The sequence below is a fragment of the Scatophagus argus genome, chromosome 22, assembly GCF_020382885.2.
Source record: "Scatophagus argus isolate fScaArg1 chromosome 22, fScaArg1.pri, whole genome shotgun sequence".
Classification (NCBI taxonomy): domain Eukaryota; kingdom Metazoa; phylum Chordata; class Actinopteri; family Scatophagidae; genus Scatophagus; species Scatophagus argus.
In genome coordinates, this window is record NC_058514.1 from 11,240,912 (window position 1) to 11,263,427 (window position 22,516).

Sequence of the window (22,516 nt, forward strand, 5' to 3'; positions counted from 1 at the left end):
CTGTACCACACACTGCATCGATAAATTACATTTGCTGTCTGTGTCCAATTGCTCTCCAAGCATTGGCCGCCATAACAGAGGACTTCTTTATTTCTTGTGCTAAAAGAGCATTGATGCTTACTTGATCACTTCCTCTTGTTAAAATTAAACGTTAGCACATTTTCTTTCACTAGTTTTAATACTCTTTGATCTGTTTTGTAATGCACCGAATTCACTTTGTGCACCCGTGAAGGGAGGATTTTCTTCAATAAGAGCTTGTAATATGATGCATAAATACACATATTTATTGACCATCAGATTTGATGTAGTCGGCGAGCTTCAGCTGCAGTCAGGACAGCTTACATATTCAGTTTAAAGAAATTACCTTAGATGACATGTTGGTACAATTTCGAAGTGGTGAAGGCCGGGAATAGATGTGCTTTTATGTTCTTCCTGTACATGCTGGTGCACACCTATCAGAAGGTAAATAATGTCCCTCTCCGCAGCACGCAAAAGCACATCTAAGCAGGTGGCAATTGGTGGTGGTGGTGGGTGAGCCGAAGCAGCAGAATTGTCGTATCATGCAGCAAAAGCGAGAGCAGATTGCACAGCGGTAGACTGAGTGGGCAACAAATAAATAGTTGGCTCTGTTCAGAGGAAACTGCATGTGATTGGTGGCGCAGCAGAGTGAGCTAATGGACTACAGTCAGCAAGGGTTTTCTGCCTAAACCTATATGTCTCTTTTTAGATATTTGCTGTTATGTGTGTGTGATTACCATGACCATTGCCGTTACAATAGGTGCATGTACTTTATTTCAGCCCACAGCCAAGTCCTGTGTCTTCTTGGACTTGCTTAATTTGTCACCATGAAAGGTCTTCTACCAGAGGGGCGCACCTGGAGCATCAGACGAAACTGTCTTTGCAAGTGCCTTTAAGAGCAGGTTTTCATTTCTGTACCTAACATAGACCCACATTCTGTAATTCCCCCATGTCGACGGCTTCCCTGTCCCTCTGGATTTTTGGTGATAGCAGTCAAGATCTGTCAGATATTATTTGGATCAGGCAAGCGTATCTATTTCCACTGTGGCCATTGAAAGCATCCAGCCTGTCTCCTCAGCACCAAACAAACACCAGCCCTCTACGCCAAACGCGCCCCGATCTGTGATTACCAAAAAAGATGCAGCGTCGAGCCTGGTCTATTATTTCCAATTTCTCCTGGAGAAAGTTAATCTAATGAGCATTATCGGCAGCTAATGGGAATTATAATTAGTCAGATGCAGCAGATTATCTGTGCATAATTAGCTGTGTCTGTCAGCTCCAATTAGCATGACAGGAATTAGGATACTTTGGAGTTTGTAGCGAGAGAGGAAGAGAGAAAGGGGAGAGAGGAGGGGCAAGGAGACCAGAGATAGAAGAGGTGAGAGAGAAGAGAGAGAGAGTTGGGGAAGAGGGAGATGAGAACAGAAGGAGGAGGGGAGGTGTGGCTGGGTGGGAGAGGCAGGTTTTTGGCTCAGAGCTCAGCCGTGTGCTGAGGAGACGGGATGAGCATAGTAAAAGTAGGACGAGCACAAATGATTTTTGGCGTGCACAAAGGAATGGTGTTGATGGGTTTCAGGCAGAGAGGAGAGTATGGAGAAGGCATGAGGAGACATGGACAAGTTAGCAGGGTGTCCAAGCGAGACCAGAAGAGAGCATTTTGATGCCCTCATAGCCAGCATACATCCATCAGCAGCTACAGATGTTGTCGAAGTGCCCCTGAGAAAGACACCAATCACTGAAAATCCCTCAGCATGACTGCGACGATTAAATGCCGCAAGTGTGAATGATGATTTAAAAAAATGTGACAAGGTTGAAATACAAACCAAGCTAAACTGATCTACGGCGGCCATGTTTTTCTCTGGCATAAAACACTGAGTGAAGAGCGCCGATCATAGTCGAAGCTTTCGCAAAGGTACAAAGCGCCAGCATCCACAGCGACACTGAGCACTTTATTAAGAAGAAGCTTAATTTGTCTGGTCATTGAGTTTAGCTCTTTGAATCACATGCTGTAGTAGAATTTGAATACAATTATTCACATGCCACAGGTTCACTGAAAGTTATTGGTGACTGGGGTCCTTCTGAATGTGCACTTTGAAGCGATCCCTTCCTAATTTGACTCTAGTGTAAAAGATAATGGACGGTACTTGTTGCCAGTCCATGTGAGCAACCTCCAAAGTTACTGTTTTTGCAGAGCCAATTTTTCTCATTGTGTCAACACAAATACTGTCTTCGTTATGAGCTATGTCTGAGGGATGCTTTCATTTCCTGCCACCAAAAATGCCAGCGACAGGACACCTCACTCACGCTGCTGAAGCCTCATATTAGAAGTCCATAACAAAAGACTATGGGACCCGCTTCATACCGTGAAGGGGTCTCATTTTGGCTGGCGTGGACAACAGGAACATTTCCAACAACCAGGAACTCTGGAGAGACTGTAAATTTGCATTAATTAAACAACACTAACATATCATCTTTTAAGGCTGATATGGAAGATGCGTTGGCAAACCGTTGCCCAGTAACGCATCCAGCAGATATTTGTAGTCAAGTTCCTGGTGGTCTAACAAATTTAAGTCCAATAATCACACTGAAAATGTTCTCCAATAACTCCTGAGGGAAATATCTGGCTCTGTATCTGCTGAATGCTCTGCCATGCTCGCCGGCCCGTCTCTAACTTTGTCTGTTCTGTGTTTTGTTTTGGCTTTTTTCTTGTGTGTGTGCTGGGTAGGTAGTGTACAGTGTGTTTATCTTTTTATTTTCTATTTATTTATTTATTTTTTTTACTGAAACCAGCTCCCTACTGAGGCTTGAGACAAAGTTGAGAGTAAACCTAAGCTGAAAGACGCAACAAAATTGTCGCTGCTGTTCACGCCGCGCTTTCATGGACTAATCTGCAATGTCACCAAAGAATCCAAACGCTTATACCTCTCTGTAACTTTAAGACCATTCTCGATAGCCGTTCTCCTCCTGCCTGCGATTTCTTTCACTGAGCCTGCACCTTGTTTGCTGTCAGTTTTTCTGTTTTATTTATTGACTCTGTCTGTTCCTGTTATTTGGTTGATATTTTTCTCCTTAATAGGGTGTTGCTGTGAAAGAGGTATGCTCAGCAACCTCCACAGTTAGAAAAAAAAAAAAATATATATATGTATATAATAAAGCTCAGTAAAGTTGGGTGATAATTCTCTGTGGGTTCATCACTAAGAGCTACACTTTTCATATTATGCATTGTTAATATAAAAATATCGATTTGAGCTGCTTTATTCCCCCTCCCCAACAACCTTTCGTTCGCAGGTGTGTGTTCTGTGTCTAACAACATGAAAAATTAGGAAACAAGCATCTGACATTCTCGTTATATTGCATTCAGCTTACATTAAAGGAACACAAATTTGTTTGGCGTCCTCGCAGCTAAACAAACTACTTTGTTATGTTTTTAATCCGTCTCATATCAACAAACCAGCACCACTGGAAGCCCTCTGGGAGCTGTCTCAATGAACACGTGCAGGAAGATACGCAGGCAGCTAAATAGCTATTGATTGAAAAAAACACTGTGTTAAATTTGCATAGATTATCTCTATCTATTTGACCAGGCTGTATGTGTCAGTGAAGCAATGTCAGTATTAGACAACAACAGGAAGTGAGCGGAAGTCTGGACTGTACACAACCTCAACTACGTATGTTCAAACGACATTAACAGTAGCACGCACGCACGCACACACACACACACACATTTTCCATTACTTCTGGGGACATTACATAGACTTCCATTCATTTCCTGGAGGCTTAACCACCACCTGACCATAACAATAAACATTTTTACCTAATCTTAACCCTTACCTTAACCCAACCCTGACCTCAACCTAACCTTAAAGCAAGTCTTCACCCTAATATTTAATGATTTACATTGTGGGAACTTGTGTTTTGTCCCCGTAAGTAAGGCGATAAAGCCATAAGCCCTCACAATGTGACTTTGTAAGCAGATTTATGTCCCCACAACCACAGGAGTATACGTACACACACACACACACACACACCTTGCCTGTAAACAAACATGCCTTCACACACATGCTCACTCAGACATGCATGTGCACATAGGGTGTGTAAGCACACACACACACACTGGAACCCTGGGGACAACCGATTTTGACAGTGTAGAGTTAATGTCTTAAAGCCTTAAGCTTCTCTTCACTTGAGATTATTGATTAGACTCAGCTCATATTTACCAACGGATACGCGACCCTGTGATGTGTGCTCCCACAGATGAATACACACACACACACACACACACACCAGAATCACTCAGGCACACATGGCCACACAGCTGAAGTAACATGGTTTCATGCATACAAGCTCTTTAATACACAAACACACACCCTTCTCCAATCACCGCCCAAGGCTACTTCCCTCCCCAATGACTCATGCTATGTCAGTGTGCTTCCTGTCGTCCTCGTCTGGCTGTGTTGATGTCTTGCTTCTTTGACAGGCGCACTGAAACTGACAGTATGATTTGTACTCCAGCACGAACATGCCTGGCAACATCAATTCCCGCAGTATGGCTGGGAAACGCCTGGGGATGCCTGTGACTGTGTATTTTACAGTTTTAGGTAGAATTTGGAGGGCAGCACACAGTGGATGAGCTGCCATGTGTTCAACGTCTCACTCAAGAGGACTTTGTTTGTTGCCTGATGATGATTGTCATTGTTTGCCAGTGAACAAGACAGGCTTGAATACTTGAATGTCATTTTTCAGGCAGATAACAGTTAAGCAGTGGTTTTGTCATCAGTTTTGTGATGGTGTTTGTCGTCATAATGTTTAAAGGTCTATGTTTTAGATTCTTAACAACTGAAAAATAGCCTACTGCGAGAAGACACTGACCACAATAGTTTAAAATGCTGGTTCTGACCATTTTTTGACTGATGTACCTTCACAGGCCTATCAGTTAAGATCACATATTCTTTAACTGACCAACACAACTTGTTCTGTTGTGTTGATTTTCAGTGATTTTAAAGCATTTGTTATTTACCACTATTACTTATTTAAAAGTGCATATTGTCACAGTAATTTTTTTTATACAGTTTTTGAGTCGGTTTTGGGGTCAAGTTTGCATTTGTATTATTACCACACAGTGTCTGGCTGAAGGCTGAATGTTTCAGTCACTTTGAACTAGATTTTTCAACAATTTCTGCATTATTTTCGCCAATTACTCAATCAATAATCCATTAACCTTTCAACCAGTGATCCATTACTCTTAACTAACCTCTAAAACAAAGGTTTTGCAATGGATTTAGCTCAGAAAATCTGACTTAAAATGAGTTGCCAATTATCAATCAGAACCTTTGCAATCAATTAATTAATTATATTTTTTAAATCAGTAAAATATATTGCGTAATATAGATAAACAGCTTAATGAACCTTAAATGGATGAATCTTGGTTTATGTTTGTTTTTCCTATTCAATTTAACATCTAAAAATGACAGCTCAGGAGCTTAAAGTCCTCTGGCCTTTTGTAATAGATTTTCAAAATGAGTCTCTAGAGACTGTAAGGTGAATTTACATCAGCAGTCATAATGTTTGGGCATTTTGATTGGTAGGCGGGAGCTGGCTTGCTGCAAATCGATTGGTGCCTGCAAGGGTGGGCATGGTTCAAGCTGCACTGAGCCTCCCGGAGTCGAGTGTGTGTCTTCTGGGCAAAATCTGTGGATTAAGGGAGGCCTGAACTTGAAACAGGAAAGGACAGAGCAGTCAATAACACACTGATTAATGATAATGGCATGCAAGCCAGGGGGATAATCTTTCTAAGCTCTTTTTATCTAAGGACCGATTGACTGAAAACATGGAGGACAGAAAGAAAATGCACCAATCCCCAAGCAAACCAGGGGCTTCCAAACAGGATAAATGTTTGTTTATGTCTTCAGTTTTTATAATTGTGAATAGAAATGCATCTGCTTTCATTGCAGGCAGCTGTAATGAGTTGGCTTTAAACTTGACTCAGTGCCCAAAGTATTTGTGAACCCTTTAAAATGTGTTCATTTTCTTTTGGGAATATGAAAACAAAAACAATTGTTGCAGTAGTTCTTTTTGCAGTCATATAGTCCTGGAACTATCTGGATGTCAGTAATTGCATTCATGAAGTGATACTTTAAGAATCTATTTTGTTATCCTCCAATATTTTCCTCCACCAAATGTCCATCATCAGTCGCATCATTCATCTGCAGATCCATCAGTGCTATTTTCTGTCACCTTGCTACAAAATATAACCATAAAAACCTCACTTATTATAATAACAAATTCCCTCCTCCCACTCTATCCTCTTTATCAGATGCTTATTGACAGGGATGAAATGGAAATGATGGTTTATCCTGGCTTCCTCTCATCAGTTTGGCCCATCTGAGACCTGGAAGCTCTAGTAAGAAATTTAAAGAGGTGCTGATCCTCATGCTGAGGCCTCATCCACTTGCCTATGGATCTGCCACAACTGCTAGATAATTTATGCAGCCTCATGGACACAATTATTCCCTATGTCCACAGTCGTGAAGAAGCTCAGGGACGCTGACAGTCTTAAGACGGATTGGATGCCGCTTCTAGTGTTTATCTGAGGAGCTTGTCATCAGTGTGTGGATTGGAGATGGATGTTCTGCTCTCGCCTTGGTGTTAGAGACCTGCTGAGCCTTGTGAACTTGGGCCCCGTGGGAGGTGCCACCTTTCATCCCTTCATATCTTATTCTGCCATTTCTTCCTTTTCCACCGTTTTGTGTGCTGTTTCTTTAATCTTGCTGAGATCTGAGCTAACTGGCTGGTCTCGACCTCCTCTCTTTGCCTTTCTCTTCTCCTTCTCACTCTTCCATACCTTCCTCTTTTCCTTTCTTACTGTCCTTCTCATTCATGCATCTAAGGGCCAAGCACCGGCTCTTCTGGCCCCACGCTTCCCGTTCGATTGGCCCGATAGTTTATTCACTTCACCCAGACACAAAAGACATCAAGCTGACTGATCAGCGGGCAGGAGCCAGGGCACGGCTGATCAATGAGGCCTTGGGCAGAGGGGAGGGCTGGAGGAGGATGGATGGAGGGAGGAGAAGGGCAGAGGGAGGGCTGGACAGGTAGGCTGACAGACACACAATCAGCGAACCAATCGATGGGGACTTTTGCTGAGCTCAGATAAGAGGTTAAAGCCCGTTCAGGACACACAACCAGACCCTCACTGACAAGAGCTTTTGTTTCCCAAGCTCATGAGCTTTATGCAGCTCTAGGTGACACCGGTGCAAAAAAACCCAAAAAAACAAAGGTACAATTCATGAAACAGCAAGATAGCATCTGATTTGTTGAGCGCTTGTTTATTTCACCACTGGCCCCTCAAATCCAGTATTCACTAAAACAGGTGTAGAAAATCTACTAATGTGATGTGATAAATGCCCTCTCCATAATGAAATTGTGTGTATGAGTGTGTGTCGGGAGGAGTCATTGATTGGGCGCCATTCATGCCTTTGTTTGTATGTCCATCACAGTAATAGCGCAGACGATATTGATTCGATATATTGGAAAACAATGGAGTGTTTACTATTGTCTTATTTCACCACTTTCAAATGCAAATTCACCCGTTAAAAGAGTTTTTCCAGCAACTGTGTCTTGAAAAAAAAAAACAATTTAACATTTAGTGTCTGCATTAATACTGGGTATCAGAGCGAAGTACTTTTGTATAGAGCCAAAGATGTCCATAAATGTAGTAGAAACAGTAGTTTTTGTATGAAAACTGAAAATCAAGATGGCGATATGCACCATAGTGTCAGTTAAAGCAACGCAACTTAGCTTACAACTTGCTGAGATTTTAAAGCAGCATTTTGCAGCTAAATCAGCAGATATTTTCCTGAGCAGTTGGTGGAGGCTCCGGCGACCAGAAAAACAAAGAAAAATCCAAGTAAATGTTACACTGGGTCTGCACTGTGAACTGTAAATAGCCAAGTGTTTGCTAACATGCTTGCTAATTAGAAGACAACAATACGTCATTGTGTTTACAGCTTTTTCTGCTGTCTCGTGGTGGCCAAAAATCAGTTTTTGATGCTTTAAGTTTCAGTATTAGATAAAATTACTTAACAACTGAAAGAAATGACTTCTGCATAATGTGTTGGGCCATGCAGATGGAGAGAAACGTGGCAAATGAAAGAGAGATTTACATAGCAAAGAGAAATCACAGAGATAGGAGCGGCAGTCCGTTCCCTGTACGCCCTGTCCTAGTGTGATGGGGTCATCAGTGCAATCCCACTCTTTTATCACTGGAGCTTTAACCTTCCCTCGCTCTCTTGCTCTGTTACTCATGGGTGCAGACACAATCACATGCACACACACACACACACTCGCACACTAACATGCTCAGAGATGATGGAGGAATTGTGTTTGACTCTGTGAACATTCGTCTTTGTGTTTTGTTTTTTTTTTCACCAGTGGAAATGGCAAAACACAGAAAGCCAATGTGTTGCATGTGGTGTTTTCTTTTTTTTTTCGTCAGTAGAAGCAGAGTCTGGGTCATCATTTAAAAAAAAAAAAATACATTTAAGACTGAAGATTTTTTCCTCAAAAATACTTTTTTTTTTGACCCACCTTTCACTATGAAGACAAGTAGTAATGGATGAAGCGCCCATGACAGCTGGATTCAACTCGTCGCTGTCCCAGCATACCTGGATGGCTTCCCAGGCAAACATGCTTGTCCACCTCCACTGTGTGGTGAAATCTCGACAGAGCTTGGACAGAAAGTGGCTTCAAGCCCAGTCGGCACAGTGCGTCAAGAGGCTTGCAAGCTGATCGATAGTGAGCTAATTGGAAAATAGCGGCAGGAAATGTGATAATGTGGCTGTTCACTCTGGTCTTACTCTGGCTGGACACCCCAGCTGTCTTCCCTCCTTTTTTTCCCCGCTCTTAAGGGTCAGGTCTGGGTCCTTCAATCTAGTGGTTCTCTAATAAGGCCAGAGAAACTGATCAACCAGAATGAACATCACTGCTGCTCTAACCGAGGTGTGCCACCGCATGTGTACAGGCACACTTGTTCACAGGTACATGCGTGAGATGAGAGCACTGCAGGACAAGCTGGTGAGATTGGAAGTAAGAGCTCCAAAGGGAGGTATTTAGGTGAAGAAGAAAAAGTAAAATCCCTCTAGTGGTTGATCAGTTGAGAAAGTGACACGTGGGTGTCTTTGCAGAGTGTGTGGTGCTAAAAGCGCAGTGATGTAGTGACTACTTCCACTGTTGGTTGCAAACGGGACAGTAAGTTAAAACAGATAGGCACTTGCAACTTATTTGCTAGCTTTCTTCATTTTGGACTCTTACTTCAAACGTTTTCAATTGGTTAGTGATGCAACTTGGCATGTAGTCCACTGGAAAAAACAGCATTAATTTCTGTAAGCAAATCCGCTGATGGCAGTGATTAGTTCATTTCTGTCTGACAATGTTGCTTTTGTAAATGGGTGACTGGTCCTTCTGAAAAGAGATAGTAGAAAGGAAGTTGGGATGATGATGAAAACAGCAGGACTGGGCAGAACAGATGAGGGGAACTGGAAGCTGTGTGGGAGGGAGGTGTGTGGGTGGGTTGGAGGGGTCTCTTGTCCCATTTCAGACTCAGGGGATCTCTACATGTCACCAGGATACGTTGTACTGCCAGACATGAGTGACAGTGATGGGCACTGTGGGCCTGGGATCCAGCATTTTCCACTCCTCCCAATTCCCCTGGCCAGGCCTCCGTATCCCTGTGACAAGATGAGGAGACGTCATGTCAGCTGAAGTGCGACAGTCTTTGTCTTACTTTCACTCATTCATACACTCACTCATGCTCTTCCTCTTATTCCAACCTCTGGGCTCGAGTTTTGTGTGAATTTCTCCCTTCATGCATATTTCTTTCTCTTGATTCTTTCAGCCTAATTTTCTAGTCTGTTTCTTTCTCATTTGTGTTATCTTCTTACTCGTTGCTCTTTGACACCTCTCCTGCTTCACACTCTTTAATTCTTTTTATTCTGTCCTTTCTATCCTCCGGTGCTCTTTCTTCATTCCTTGTAGTGGCAGTTCTGGAGTGGTTGGCACAAAAACAGAGCAGGTGGTCAACACCTGCCTGGTTTCCTAGATCTCTCTTTGATAAGCCACCATTTGTCTGCATCAAAGGCTGTGTTTTAGGACATGCTTCAGAGAAGCACAGGGCACCCTGTGGAGTAGTGCTGTCACCTTACCTTTTTGCTGTCTACACTTTGGATTTCAGCTTTCAGCATTTGGCCTTGGCAGCTCTAGATGTTCTCAAATGGCACCTTTTGTCTGAAAAAGCAACAAGGAGAGGTTATAGGCTTTATATACAAACATCTGCACAAGAGAAGACACTTTTGGATGCCTTTGGATGATTTCAGATATTACATGAGTGGTTGGTGTTTTTTTTTTAGCACACTGTAATGTGTTGAAGTGCTGGGAGCTGTACTAAGTGGTTTACCTTGTTTGAAAAGAACTGGTTTGTGTGACATGTTGACCATATTCGAAGGTAAGTCTTTGTAGTTGCTTCAAACTACCACACTCTGCATCTCCCTGATCTACCATCAGAATTGTGCTGTCTAAGAAAGGGTTTCACAATGGAAGGTTGCCTGAAAAGACAAATCTCTCCTGGAAAGCATTCATAGTGTCGCATGCCATTGCAGTGTGTGACAGATAGTGACAGAAATAGTTGCTTAAAGAATGAAAAAACTTGAGAGAGGAGTTCAGGCCCTCCAGACAGCTGGCCAATTATGGTGTTAAGTGTGTTGCATTGTTGGTTTTGGAAAGTTACAGAAGCTGTTGGACGCAACCCCAATTTCAGCATTGAAAAGATGTGTGGCAGGAGCTTTCTGAACCTGTCTGACCACCCAACAGGTAGTTCTAAAGCACTATGCTGTGTTTTAAGCACACATGATAGATGATGAGTCAGTAAATAAAGAGAAACTGCAGAGGGGAATTACTAAGGCATTAAATTACATTGTAATATTGTATATTAATACATACATAAAACAGCCCAGAAGATGTCTCAAGTACTGCAGCAGCAACTTGCAGAACCGCCAGATCCCAACCTGATCGAGAACAATGTCAAACTTGAGAAGGAACGGTTGAAAATAAATACAATGCATATACACTGATTATATACATATATACATTACTATACAAGTTGATTAATTTTTGCAGTTCATGAAATAGATTAATCAGCCAATCACTTCAGAGCTAAATCTGTCTAAAGCCATATCTTGTAGACCATGCTACCGCAATTACTAAGCATACCACTTAAGAAAGTTCTTGACGTTTTTCAATCAGTGACGACTGCATTAAGCTCTGTTTCCCTTTATTCCTTTTACCTTTTTTAATCACAGCGGAGCCCTTATCAAGTGGGCTGCACCTTAAAAGCAGTCTCCCCTTTTCTTGGTTGACTATCTCAGCTTCAACAACACCATTTATTTTGCAGTGAAGACAAGCCAATCTTGTTTTGTGTGTGTGTTCCCTACCTCAAAAGCTGCCTGGCTTACCTGTATCTCCAGCTTCATCAACCTCCTGATGAAACCCATACTGGCCCTTCTGCTGATAAGGTAAGCCAGCCAACGAGATATATCCATCATTCACCTACTTAACACACACACAGGCACAAGTACACACACTTACCTGTGAGTGGATGTGTCTGTGTGTGTGTTGAGGGGGGGTATACTATAACAAGATTAGGATTAGAATTGTGAATGAAATCACACCCTCTGCTGCCACCCAAGTAATCAAACGGCCTCAAACAAAAGAACAGTTCATTTACTGCTGCTAATTCCTGCTTGATGGCTTCACAGCTTTGCAGTCTCATTATTCTATTAACCCCCATACCTCCTCCCCGATCCACGCACACACAAATGCACAAAACCTCATAAATTGTGTTGTGGGACCGCTGCCAAAGCAGAGCCTGGGTTCAGCTGGGTAGTTAATCATCTCCTATAGCATGTAATTCGTGTAAACAATGTTTGTTTGCGCACCAAGAGAACGTGGGCCCCCCTAGGCTCTAGTTAGCTGTGATACGCCGTGGTACCTGAGAGTAGTAGTTCATGTGCAAAAGGAAGGGCCAGAGGTCGCAAGGTGTTCGTAATTGACTTCCTGTGCCAAGTAGGAGTGGAATATGAGCAGAGATTAATTACGCTCAATGTTGCCATGTTAAACCCACCAAGACCTTTGAATGATGTAACTTCTTCCGCATCTCTTGGTTGGTTTCCACAGTCACTGTGTACACAAGGTCATTTAGTTCCTGATCAATAGCTTGTATTGAGATCCCCCCCCCCAACACACACACACACACACACACACACACCACCCCCTGTTTCTGAAATGGCCGTTAAATCGATGGGAACAAATGAAATTAAGCTCCTGGGCGGCTCGGAGGAGCAAATGATCTTTCTGTGATTAATAACACACTGTAAACGCATCTGTGCTGGGCATATCACATCAGAGAGTATTTCCTTGCCTCAGCTTGTTTCCTCGGGGTAAGACTAAGAGAATAAAGCTGTGGTAATGATGTTTATCTGGGGAAGCACCATTTGGTAGAACACTGAAACAAGAACAAATGGTTTTGTTTGTACAGATGTAAGTAGACTCTGTGATTCTGAACTTTGTCGAGTACCAAGAGGATATGATGCTGAATGTCACATCAGACGGTGGGATTCACATACCTTGAACACTTCAGGGTGGTTTAGCCAAATCTGTAGAATCATTGTTGTTCTGTGAATGGCTTTTTTGTGTCACTGATCGATTTAGAAATGAATAATTCTATGCAAATTGATTAGCCAAGATTGAGAGATGTTTTGTGTTTGCAAAAGGTTTGGTTACAGGTGTTTGTGTTCCATGTTTCATGCAAGGCAGGATTAAAGAGATAAGGAAAAAAATGTGCTGCATCTTGCTGATACTAATCTATAAAACAAAACATAATTAGTATATCTTGGAATATGACAGCTAATAATGTAGACAGCTAATAATGAACTAAACCATCTGTCTGGCTCACTGTGAGTTCTGCTTTATGAAATAACCCAACCCACGGCTGGCACTTTAATATGTTAACATGCCCATAGTGATGTTAGGTGTGATAGCAGAGCTCTGAACAGACATTGAAGCCACTGCATTCAAGCTTGCTTTGGATGTGAGAATATTTGAAGCATTTTGCTGCTCCTTTATGTCAGTGCACAAAATGAAACTGTCTGAGCTACAATGAGCCACTTCACCACTTTATGTGTTTGAGTCACACTTTCTCTTTGTGGGTTGTCGTAAAGATGTAGCTGAATAAAATCAGTGACATATTTGAATAGAAAGTTTTTAATATTAATTTTAGTTAGTTTTATGATATCACCAAAAAAGATAGTTTTGTTTATCTTACCACAAATTCCATCAGAACCATAAATGTCTTCGTCTGTCAAAACTGTCTGACTTTCATAACCTTTCATAACCAAGCAGACTCAGCTCAGTCATTAGAATGGTTATTTTTGCATTTTCATTCTCAAATGTTTTGGATGGCACCAACAGAACCACTCCATTCCACCTGTTGAGGTACCAAGTAGGTTGATCCAATATTAAAAGATGGAGTTAAAACACAACAGACCACTGATTGGTTAATCAGAACAACAGTTCTCATCTCGTCATCCTTGAGGATAGGATTCCTCAACTCTCCTGTTTTTCAGCAGTCTATAGTCTTGCTGCCTGCAGTCTTTTCAAAAATGGAACATGTCCCTTCATTGTAATAAATAACCACATAAAAGAAAAAACCAAAACAAAACATGCAAGCATGAAACATCAATCTGCAGTTGTAAGAGAGTAAGAGAGCCAACCATTCAGCAGAAAAGTGACCCTGAATATGACAGAAGCAGAGGAAAAATGTTAGCGGTTTGTATGTTGTTGCTCTGGCCTTAATGTAGGCTTAGGGCAACGTGATAGTTAATAAATGCTGCAGCTTCACAAGATGAAGAGAAGTTTTTATGTGTTGTTTCCTAACTGCAGGAAAAGCGAAAGGGGTTGTCCCTGTAGCAACCACACCTACGTTTAATAGTACAGTCTGCGGGAGAAACACAAAACCGATCCAAGGTTAAGGTGCATTTATTATGGGTTAGGTACAGTTTCTAAGGGTACTGTACTGAAAGGACTTAGAAAGGTAACTATATAGTTTCATTTTCTCAATAATTTTCTGAAACAGCAGATCACAGTTTCAGAAACATGTCTCAAACAGGAGTAAACTGCATTTTTGGAGGACTGTTTTCACCAGCAAATTAATACACATTTGGTGCTCAAGCAGGTGCAGCAGTTGGATTGTGTATTTATTATCGACTTAAAGCTGTTCACTGATGTGTTTTTAATGTTCTTTTTGGACAGCAATGGAACTCTATAGCAGAAAGGAATATCAGACTTTGGCTGCACAGACAGCCGATTTATTGCTTGTTTGGGTCTTGTTTTGGGATTTATAGACAGCAAGAAAAATGTGAAATATTACCAGCTTTATCTTTTAACTTTAGTTTTATGTAACTATGTTTGCTATTGATGATACTTTAATTATCCTCACTGGTTTTTCCTTCACACAACTTTCCCAGGTCCAGTTCTTGCTGTATCCTCGGCATTTGGTGTACAATATTAATACATCTTTGATGCTGAGGCATGTTTGTGCCAGCCATGAGAATTCCCTGCCAAAACTGAATCAGGCAGAGACCGGTTGAGCTATGCTGAATTGCTTTTTAGGAAATTTGCCTGGGGCGTGATTTGTGTTTTTTTTTACTGTCATAAACCATTCTCCTCAGAGCTTTTGGTATAGCGCTTTGGAAACGAGAATTGAACAAAGCATTAGTTGCCTTGTCTTTCTTCATGGTGAAAGATGTATGAATTGGGGTTGTTTGTCCATAAAGCCGACGTTCCTACCAGGAGGCAAGTTTTGAAGGCCTTGGATGAAATAAGTACAGAGAGAAAAAAAAAACCCCTCTGTCCCTCTAGCTTGCAACTGCACTGAATCTAACATCTAATATTTGGACATCCACCCATATGGTGACCTGTCATTACGTGGGATAAAGCAAAGAGCTTGCACTACACTCTAGGGAATGCAACCATTTCCTAAAGCTCACACAGCAATAAACGTAGCTTAGGAGAAGAATTGCTTGATAGAAGAGTTGAGCACACAGGGTAAGGCTGATGTAGCCTCCATATGAACCTTAAAACTTCACTGCTCAATCTGTACAGCTCATGCACTGAATTTCTCTCTCTTCCTGACTTTTTTTTTAAAAAATGTCATCATCATTATCTCTTCATTAAATCTGCTAAGTCTTTTTCATGAATTTTCACAAGCAATTGATTCTGCTGCTGGTTGTCAAGAGACATGCCAGGGCCTGCGTGTTCGGTCCTGCTAGGGATACTATGCCTATACCACCACCCGATGTGCAGTTTGCTCAGCTTTTTCTTTCACATGTACTGTAGTACCCCTCTCTCTGTCTCTCTCTGGAGCTACACAGATGGGTTGTGCTCTTTTATTCATAAGGGCTACACTAACTTTGATCTGGCTTTGCATTTGCAGCATGTGTCAGCTTGAGATGGAGGGAGAGCGGGTGGGAGGGAAAGAGCGGTGTGTTGGAAGTGGAGTGGGAGGTTGTCCTACTGGCCAGATACCCTAACTCCTCCCTGTGCTTCTTTTCTGTGCCCCTCAGTTCCTCTGGGCCTTGTGTGCTTTCTATTATGAATGAGTGTCATAACCAGTAGAGTAGATGTACTGGCCACAGACACAGAGCCGACATCCTCACAGCTGTAAGGGCGAGGGTTATACTACACATAGTGTAGCATGGCCTTCGTGTTAAAGTAGTGACAAACAGCAACTTAAACTGGGATTTGAATCTCTGAATGTCCGTAATTGCCATGCTAAACCCTGCTCGCTGTAGGTAATCTTGCTATGGTCGTCAGGTGTTGTAATGTAGTGCGGCACTAACACGGTTTACCCGGTAGGTTTTGGAAACAGTAACTTGATTTTAGATACTGGTAGTCTTTTATTCATGACCTCAGCTTTTGCAATAACCTTGGGAAATTTTCCAGCAAGCTAATTAGTGCTATTTCTGTGAGATGGTTTCAAGCAAACATTTCAACGTTTTCATTTCATGAAAATCAATGAGAACCTTTCAACACAAATCTGAAGGCTAAAAATAGATAGAGAATTTGTTATCCCTAGTATTACCATAAAGCATGATATGAAAACATTATTTTGGGGGTTGGGCTAAAGCTAACAATCTACTTCTGCCTTTTATTTTCATCATTAATGATTTAGTTTGTAAAATGGAAAAAACAATACCATGCTGTTAATTTACTATCATAAATGAGACAGAAAAGCAGCAAATTGTTACATTTAAGAAGCTGAAAGCAGATAGTGTTTGAAATGATTTCAGTAATTAATTAAACCAATCTAATTTTCAACCCAATTGTTTCACTTTTACTCGTCAGAAGGCTTTGAGGATGAGAACAAACTGATGTGAGCAGAGCAAGACGGTGTGTGTGCAGAGACCAGAGAGGTGTGTGTGCGTGTGCATAAGTTAGTTTGTGAGTACACCCGAAGATATGGCCCATAATTAAGCAGATGTGAAATGTTGAAATAAGAAATAACCTGTATACTAGAAAGAGCGTAATTAATGTAAATATAGTCTGTTCCTGGTTTGCTTAGCTAGGACTGAACAACCTTTGTCTGGAAGAAGGGTTTAGTGCATAGTTAATTGACCTCAAATTGGCAAGAGAGCATGCAAAAAGAAAGGAGCCAAAAAAAGTACAATTTCATATATTTTTTCACTTAATTCTATTTTTCAGGTGTATAATAAACCTCCAACGGGACAGCTTTTAGTCTTGTCCTGCCCTCAAATAATGTAAGAGGATGTTCTGATTCATATACTAGTTATTACCGTGATCATTTACTGTATATCTTGCCTACCTGTGCTGTAGTGGGGACCTGAAGAGAGAAATGGTTTTCTTCTCTGCTCCAAGCCCAAGCTCATTTATTAAGATGTTTTTATCATTCATAGTGACCCGGGTTAAGTGTCCTGAGAGTTATATTTAAGGCTGCAGGTCCCAATTGGCAATTAAGTACAATTCATTACAGCAGACACACAGCCCTACAGGGGAAAACCTAAGAGCTGTGGCAAAACACCAGAGCAAGCAGGGGAGAGAGAGAAACCGAACGAGAGGAGGGAGAGGATAGAAAGCGTGAGATTGATATAAAACGGGGAAAAAACAGGAGGGATTTGTGTAGGGTGGAACGAATGCGACAAGAGAGGAGGGATTGTTTGTGTAGAAGAAGTGCGTATAGAGGATGGAAGAGTATTAAAATAAAGAAAAATAAGATTCTAGATGGAGTTGGATCAGAACGGAGATGTGGTCGGCAGCTCGGCTGCAGCCTCTCACCTGATGGTGTGGTCCGTCAGCATTGGCGTTTCTCTCAGAGAGAATTTCATGCCTTTCATTTGTTGCATTTTGATGTTGAGAGTGTAAGATGTTCTGGTGTTTTCTCGCCCTGCAGAGTGGGGCTCTAGCACTGACACTCTTTTCAACATGCGACCCCCAGCTGGTAAAGTTGGACTGCTCAGAAAAGCTTTTTTTTTTCAGTTACTATGTGAAACAGACCTAAAGCACTTGAACTAACTCAATTACTCATTTATACTTTTACTGATGTTTTGAGTAAGCAACCAACATACACAAACAGCAGTGGCTTAAATCAATGCCACTGTATTGATCACCTTTTGCTACAAACTTTCTTCAGCTTTGTCTTTCATGTTAGTAATTGTTTTTTCATAACTTTTTTTGTCAAGGAAAATGCCCTATGCTGCTCTCTCTGGTTACATTATTTTATACAACTACATAGGTTCTATACGTTTTCTGTACTTGATGACATAAACTCACACATCCAGCTTTTCAGAACACTAAATCTGATTTGTCACATATTCTGAGTCTGGCTTCATGCTTATCACTTACCAGGCAGGTGCAGCAGCCTGGAAGCGCACTTCCTGCCATGTGAGGTGCACTTTGCAAGTTAGGTGGTTGAAAGATTATTGAATATGTATGGGTTCTGGTATTGCAGCAAATGCACTCATTTTTACAGCCTAAATGGTCACTGCTGTTGCCGTATTTCCTTGTTCAGCCTCATTTTAAATGTATTTGAATGAAACTAGTCTACCAAAGAAACTTCCTGGTTTGTTACTGCACACATTAATGTGTTGCTCCCTGGCGCCGCCCTCATGATCCCCAATTGGACCTTAAGACGTTATGCTCAGATGTCAGCGTGCACATTCAGCCTGTCTAGGCTCTTTCTAGGAAAGTCTAACAAATAAACACCTTAATGGTGATAATTCAAAATGTAACATTTTGTAATTGTTTGCCAGTGAGGTGTCCCCAATCAACATGACCAACATGACAAAAAAAGGTGTGTCATTAATTACTGACATCAGTGGCTTTTAGTGATTTGGTAGCTAAATATTTACAGCTGGTGTTAAAGTTCATTGTCATCCATGGGAATGTAAAAGTTAGTTAGTAAGTAGTTAGACCCCCAAGGCCAGTACTTTTCCCAGTCCAGTCCTATGTACGCAACATAATGTGAACAGCATTGTGTTTGTGAGGAGCTATTCATTTTACTCAGAATGAAATCAATAAAATTGAGCTCCCTGTGGGAACTGAATTGCATTGTATCTGGAACGCCTTACTTCTCCAATTCCGCCCAAAAGTAAACACAACATTAAAATGAAGAAAAATCTTAACTCCATACAAGCCTTGTTCGTCTATTTCATTTCACAAACATTTTCTGAATTATCTTACCGCTTCATTGATTTCATGTCAAATAGGCTTCAACGTGTTCTCAGAGCCTTCTTTGTGATTAAAAGATCTTTTTCTTTCCCCACAAGTGTTCCTGTAAAACTTACTCATTGAGCCTCCTTCTTTAAAGATTCTTCAAAGACTTTTTTAAAGGACTATGAAAAGGAAATGCTGTGATCACTCTGTGCATTATTGTGAAACACAATCATATCTACCCAAACAGTTCAACAGTTCATGAATGCAGCACTATTCATGAATGTTAGACTTTAAATACCTATTTTGCGAGCTCTTCAATCTCCTCCTTCTACCTCACCTTCCTTCTGGTTTCTCCATGCCATGATTATTCATTCATTTAGTTTTCTCTTTGCATGCACATTGGCTAAGAGGTGCTGTAATCATTTTTTGGATAGAAGACATTTCCCCTCATAATCCAACAGAGCGTATGCCAAGTCTCACTCTGGGTCTTTTCATATGGATGCAGAAGAGGCTGTGCCTCCAGGGGCTTAGCATTCTTAATCTGAATGGCTTTTTGCATTTTCTGCCGTCACTGTCAACACCACATGCCCTTATGACAAAATGCCACACAAAGCTGACAGTGTTTGAGTCACGTTTTTACCAACAGGTTAATTCTCCAGGAGGTTTTTCTGCTCACGCTGTACTGCTTATATTCTAATGGAGCCCTAATAATTGACTTCTCCTCTTGTCTTTAAGTGATTATTTAGCAAACAAAGGTCTACAGTCGTGCTAGCAGCTCTGTAAGGCTAAATGCTATTCTTGACATACTAGCATGCTAACACTGATAATGCTAACATGCTAAGATGAGAAGCTTACCGTGTTCACTATCTTAGCTTTTGGGAATGTCATCGGTTCAGCAGATACTTGGTCATAAAACAATGTACTGGACAAGTGACATTTTGGAACATTTCACTCAAAGACAAGGATTTCCACATCAAGGTGTTGCTATAGGAAAAAGTCAGCACATTGCCAATTAGTGTCAGTAGATAAGTCACTGTCAGGTTAAAGTGGTGGACTAACTGTTGTTGCTGTGGCTCAAAATGAGTTCAGCTTTATACTTTAGTCTTTGTCTTTTTCTCCTTTGTTCAATTTCTGTCTGTTAGTCCTAAACTGAAAACACTTTTTTTTCTTGCTGGATCTCTCAGGGTTGAAATTGCTAAAATAAACACAAACAATATTACAATATATTTATAGTATAAAGTATGTATATTGTAGTCCACATACTGGGGACATTGTCATTACTGATGTGTATATCTATCCAGTCATTAATATTGCCTTCCTGTCATGAACTTATTTGCAAAAGGCTGAGGTAGCAGACAAAACACAGCTAACAGCCTTCCGTTTTTTGCTTTTTAAATGGAAACAAAGTAGCTGGTAGAACATTAATGATGCCTCCAGCTGTCAGAAATGTCTCATTTTTTTTTGTTTAGCTTTTCCAAAAAGTCTGGATAGTTACCCTTATTCTTTGTTGTTGATGCTGCAGCTCTCTGTTCGGCTCTCCAGGCTCCACCTGCCTGTTCCTGCTGCTGCCACATCACTTCAGGAATCTGATGAACTGTACCAACCTCAGATTAACCTCCAACCCCATCTTTCTTTTTCCGCGATCCCAGACCATCACTGGAGGTGAGTCATGCACTCACACGCTTGGCACATGGGAACTAGTGCGCACACACATACACACACACACACACACACACACAGAGAGGGAGAGAGAGAGTGAAGTGAAGTTGCTCATTGACAGGGTTATAGAGAGGTTTAAAATCCACCTGCCCTCCTCTGTCACATGGGCCCTGCTAAGTCTGGAGTTTAATACACTGAGGCAGTCGTGCTCTTGGAGCAGTCGGGGATAATATTTTCAGTACAAGTCCAAGTGCAAGCCCTTATAATTGTCAGAAATAGAAATATAATTTGAAAGTTCTTATCCTTTAAAGCATTCGCTCATATAGAAAAGAATAAGAGGCTTCAAAATAAAGTATTCATTTGACGGTGAGGTATTTTTGAATTAAAGAAAGAAGAAGCATTAACATCAGCTCTAAACCAAGCATTAATATGGATGATTTTAGTGCAACAATTATAAAAGTAATTTAAAATTGTTATTGTGGGCTTCAGTGACTCGCCTCAATCTGGGTCCTAAAACTGAAGTATATTCTTCAGCCTCTACATCCATCTCCTAATTTTGGTTGAGCTGCTACATTTGATCAAGAAGACTGGAAGCACCTGTATGTTGCTTAGAAGAGCCATACAAATACATTTGACACAGGTTTAAATACAAATAAACAAAATCTAATTGTGCAAAAGTAGATATTTTTAACATTATCACCGCTACCCACATCTCCTCTGAGAATGAAGATCAGCGAAGAATCTGTGTTGGCAAAAGTACAATCTGTGGTTTGTGTGTTAGCAGAGATCATTAACTGTTTTCCCTAAGGGGATAAACAAAATATCACATTCTTATTACTACATGCATGGCAATCAGATGAATTTATTCTTTGGTTGCTTCTTTGTATATATTTAGACTATACCAGATTGTTTGTTATTTATACCTACACAGCTGTATTTCACAAAGTGCTCTCGATCTCATTTAATCCTAATGCAGCTTTAGTTTATGATATCAGTGTGAAATCATTATTCAAGGAAGTGTTTACTGAGGCTTAAATGGCAAAGTTTTGGCTTGAGCTTTTGAGGGCTCATTTACAACCCAGATTTCAAAAAACTTAGCAAGTGATTCCATTGTGTTTTTATTTCTATTACCTCAACTTTTGGGTTTGTATCTTTGTAAGTAAGTTTCTACCTAAGAGAGGAGGGAAAAAATAAATTTGTTTGATGCCAATTTGGAGCCACCTCAGCTGCAGTGTGATGCATCAGAATTGGATTATCAACTCCAGAATTTTGCCTTACTTGTTCTTATTGACCCAAAAATGTGCACGCCAGTCATTACTATGAAGTCACATCCAAATTTAGAAAGAAATGAACATGGAAAAAGGTTGAGTGTTCTTAGAAATCATATCAAGTTAATTAAAGAGAAACTTATTTATTCAAAACCAAAGTGTGATAGAACATTTCTTTTAACTCTTTCAAACCTTACAGGTTAAATTTAAGATTCTGTGTGTCAGTTTGTATGAAATATTCTCTTCATCCATATTTTCTTTTTAAAGCTCATTTTTATTTAATCTGAACCTTGACTCAACTTCTTTGTAGCAGTTGTATAGCTACAAGGCCGACAGTTCTGCCAAATGAAAAATGGGATAGGTGCTTCATTCACAGTAGGGAAACAATCACACTCAAAGATGAGTGGATAACCTTCACACAACAAAGGTGGTTCTCAAGTCTTTAAACTTCAAAGCTACATGCTGTGAGTTTTGGCTTTCACACACGAGTCGGATATTTTCAGACACAGAGTAACCCACGTGTACTTGTCAATACTGCCTTTTTAACTGTATAATTTCAAAGGTAAATTCTGAAAACACTCCTCAAGGCCGCATTCCTCAAGTTAAACCGAGCAAACAATAAGCCTACACATGAAATGAGATTAGAGCACTTTTATGTTATGTAAAATAAAATCACTACGGATCTACACTGGTCCATGCACACAAATGTCACCCGCAATATGTGGCATGTCAGCAATTGGATTTTAATAAATTTTTTCCTTGGGTGGACCGAGTGACGACTGTCATTGCTTCCT

The 22,516-nt window shown here is 40.9% G+C and overlaps 2 long non-coding RNA genes across 2 annotated transcripts in view; both read right to left on the reverse strand.

Moving 5' to 3' along the window:
* Positions 1-8,606: 8,606 nt before the first annotated feature.
* Positions 8,607-12,313, reverse strand: LOC124054080. The gene is made up of 3 exons (XR_006842309.1): positions 11,011-12,313; positions 10,218-10,299; positions 8,607-9,743 (listed from the first exon to the last, which is right to left on the reverse strand). It is a non-coding gene; the product is annotated as an uncharacterized LOC124054080 (long non-coding RNA).
* Positions 12,314-19,068: 6,755 nt separating this feature from the next.
* Positions 19,069-22,516, reverse strand: part of LOC124054081 — a 30,383-nt gene continuing 26,935 nt past the window's right edge. Inside the window, exon 4 of the long non-coding RNA XR_006842310.1 lies at positions 19,069-20,492. This is a non-coding gene — a long non-coding RNA (uncharacterized LOC124054081). The remainder of the gene's footprint in view (positions 20,493-22,516) is intronic.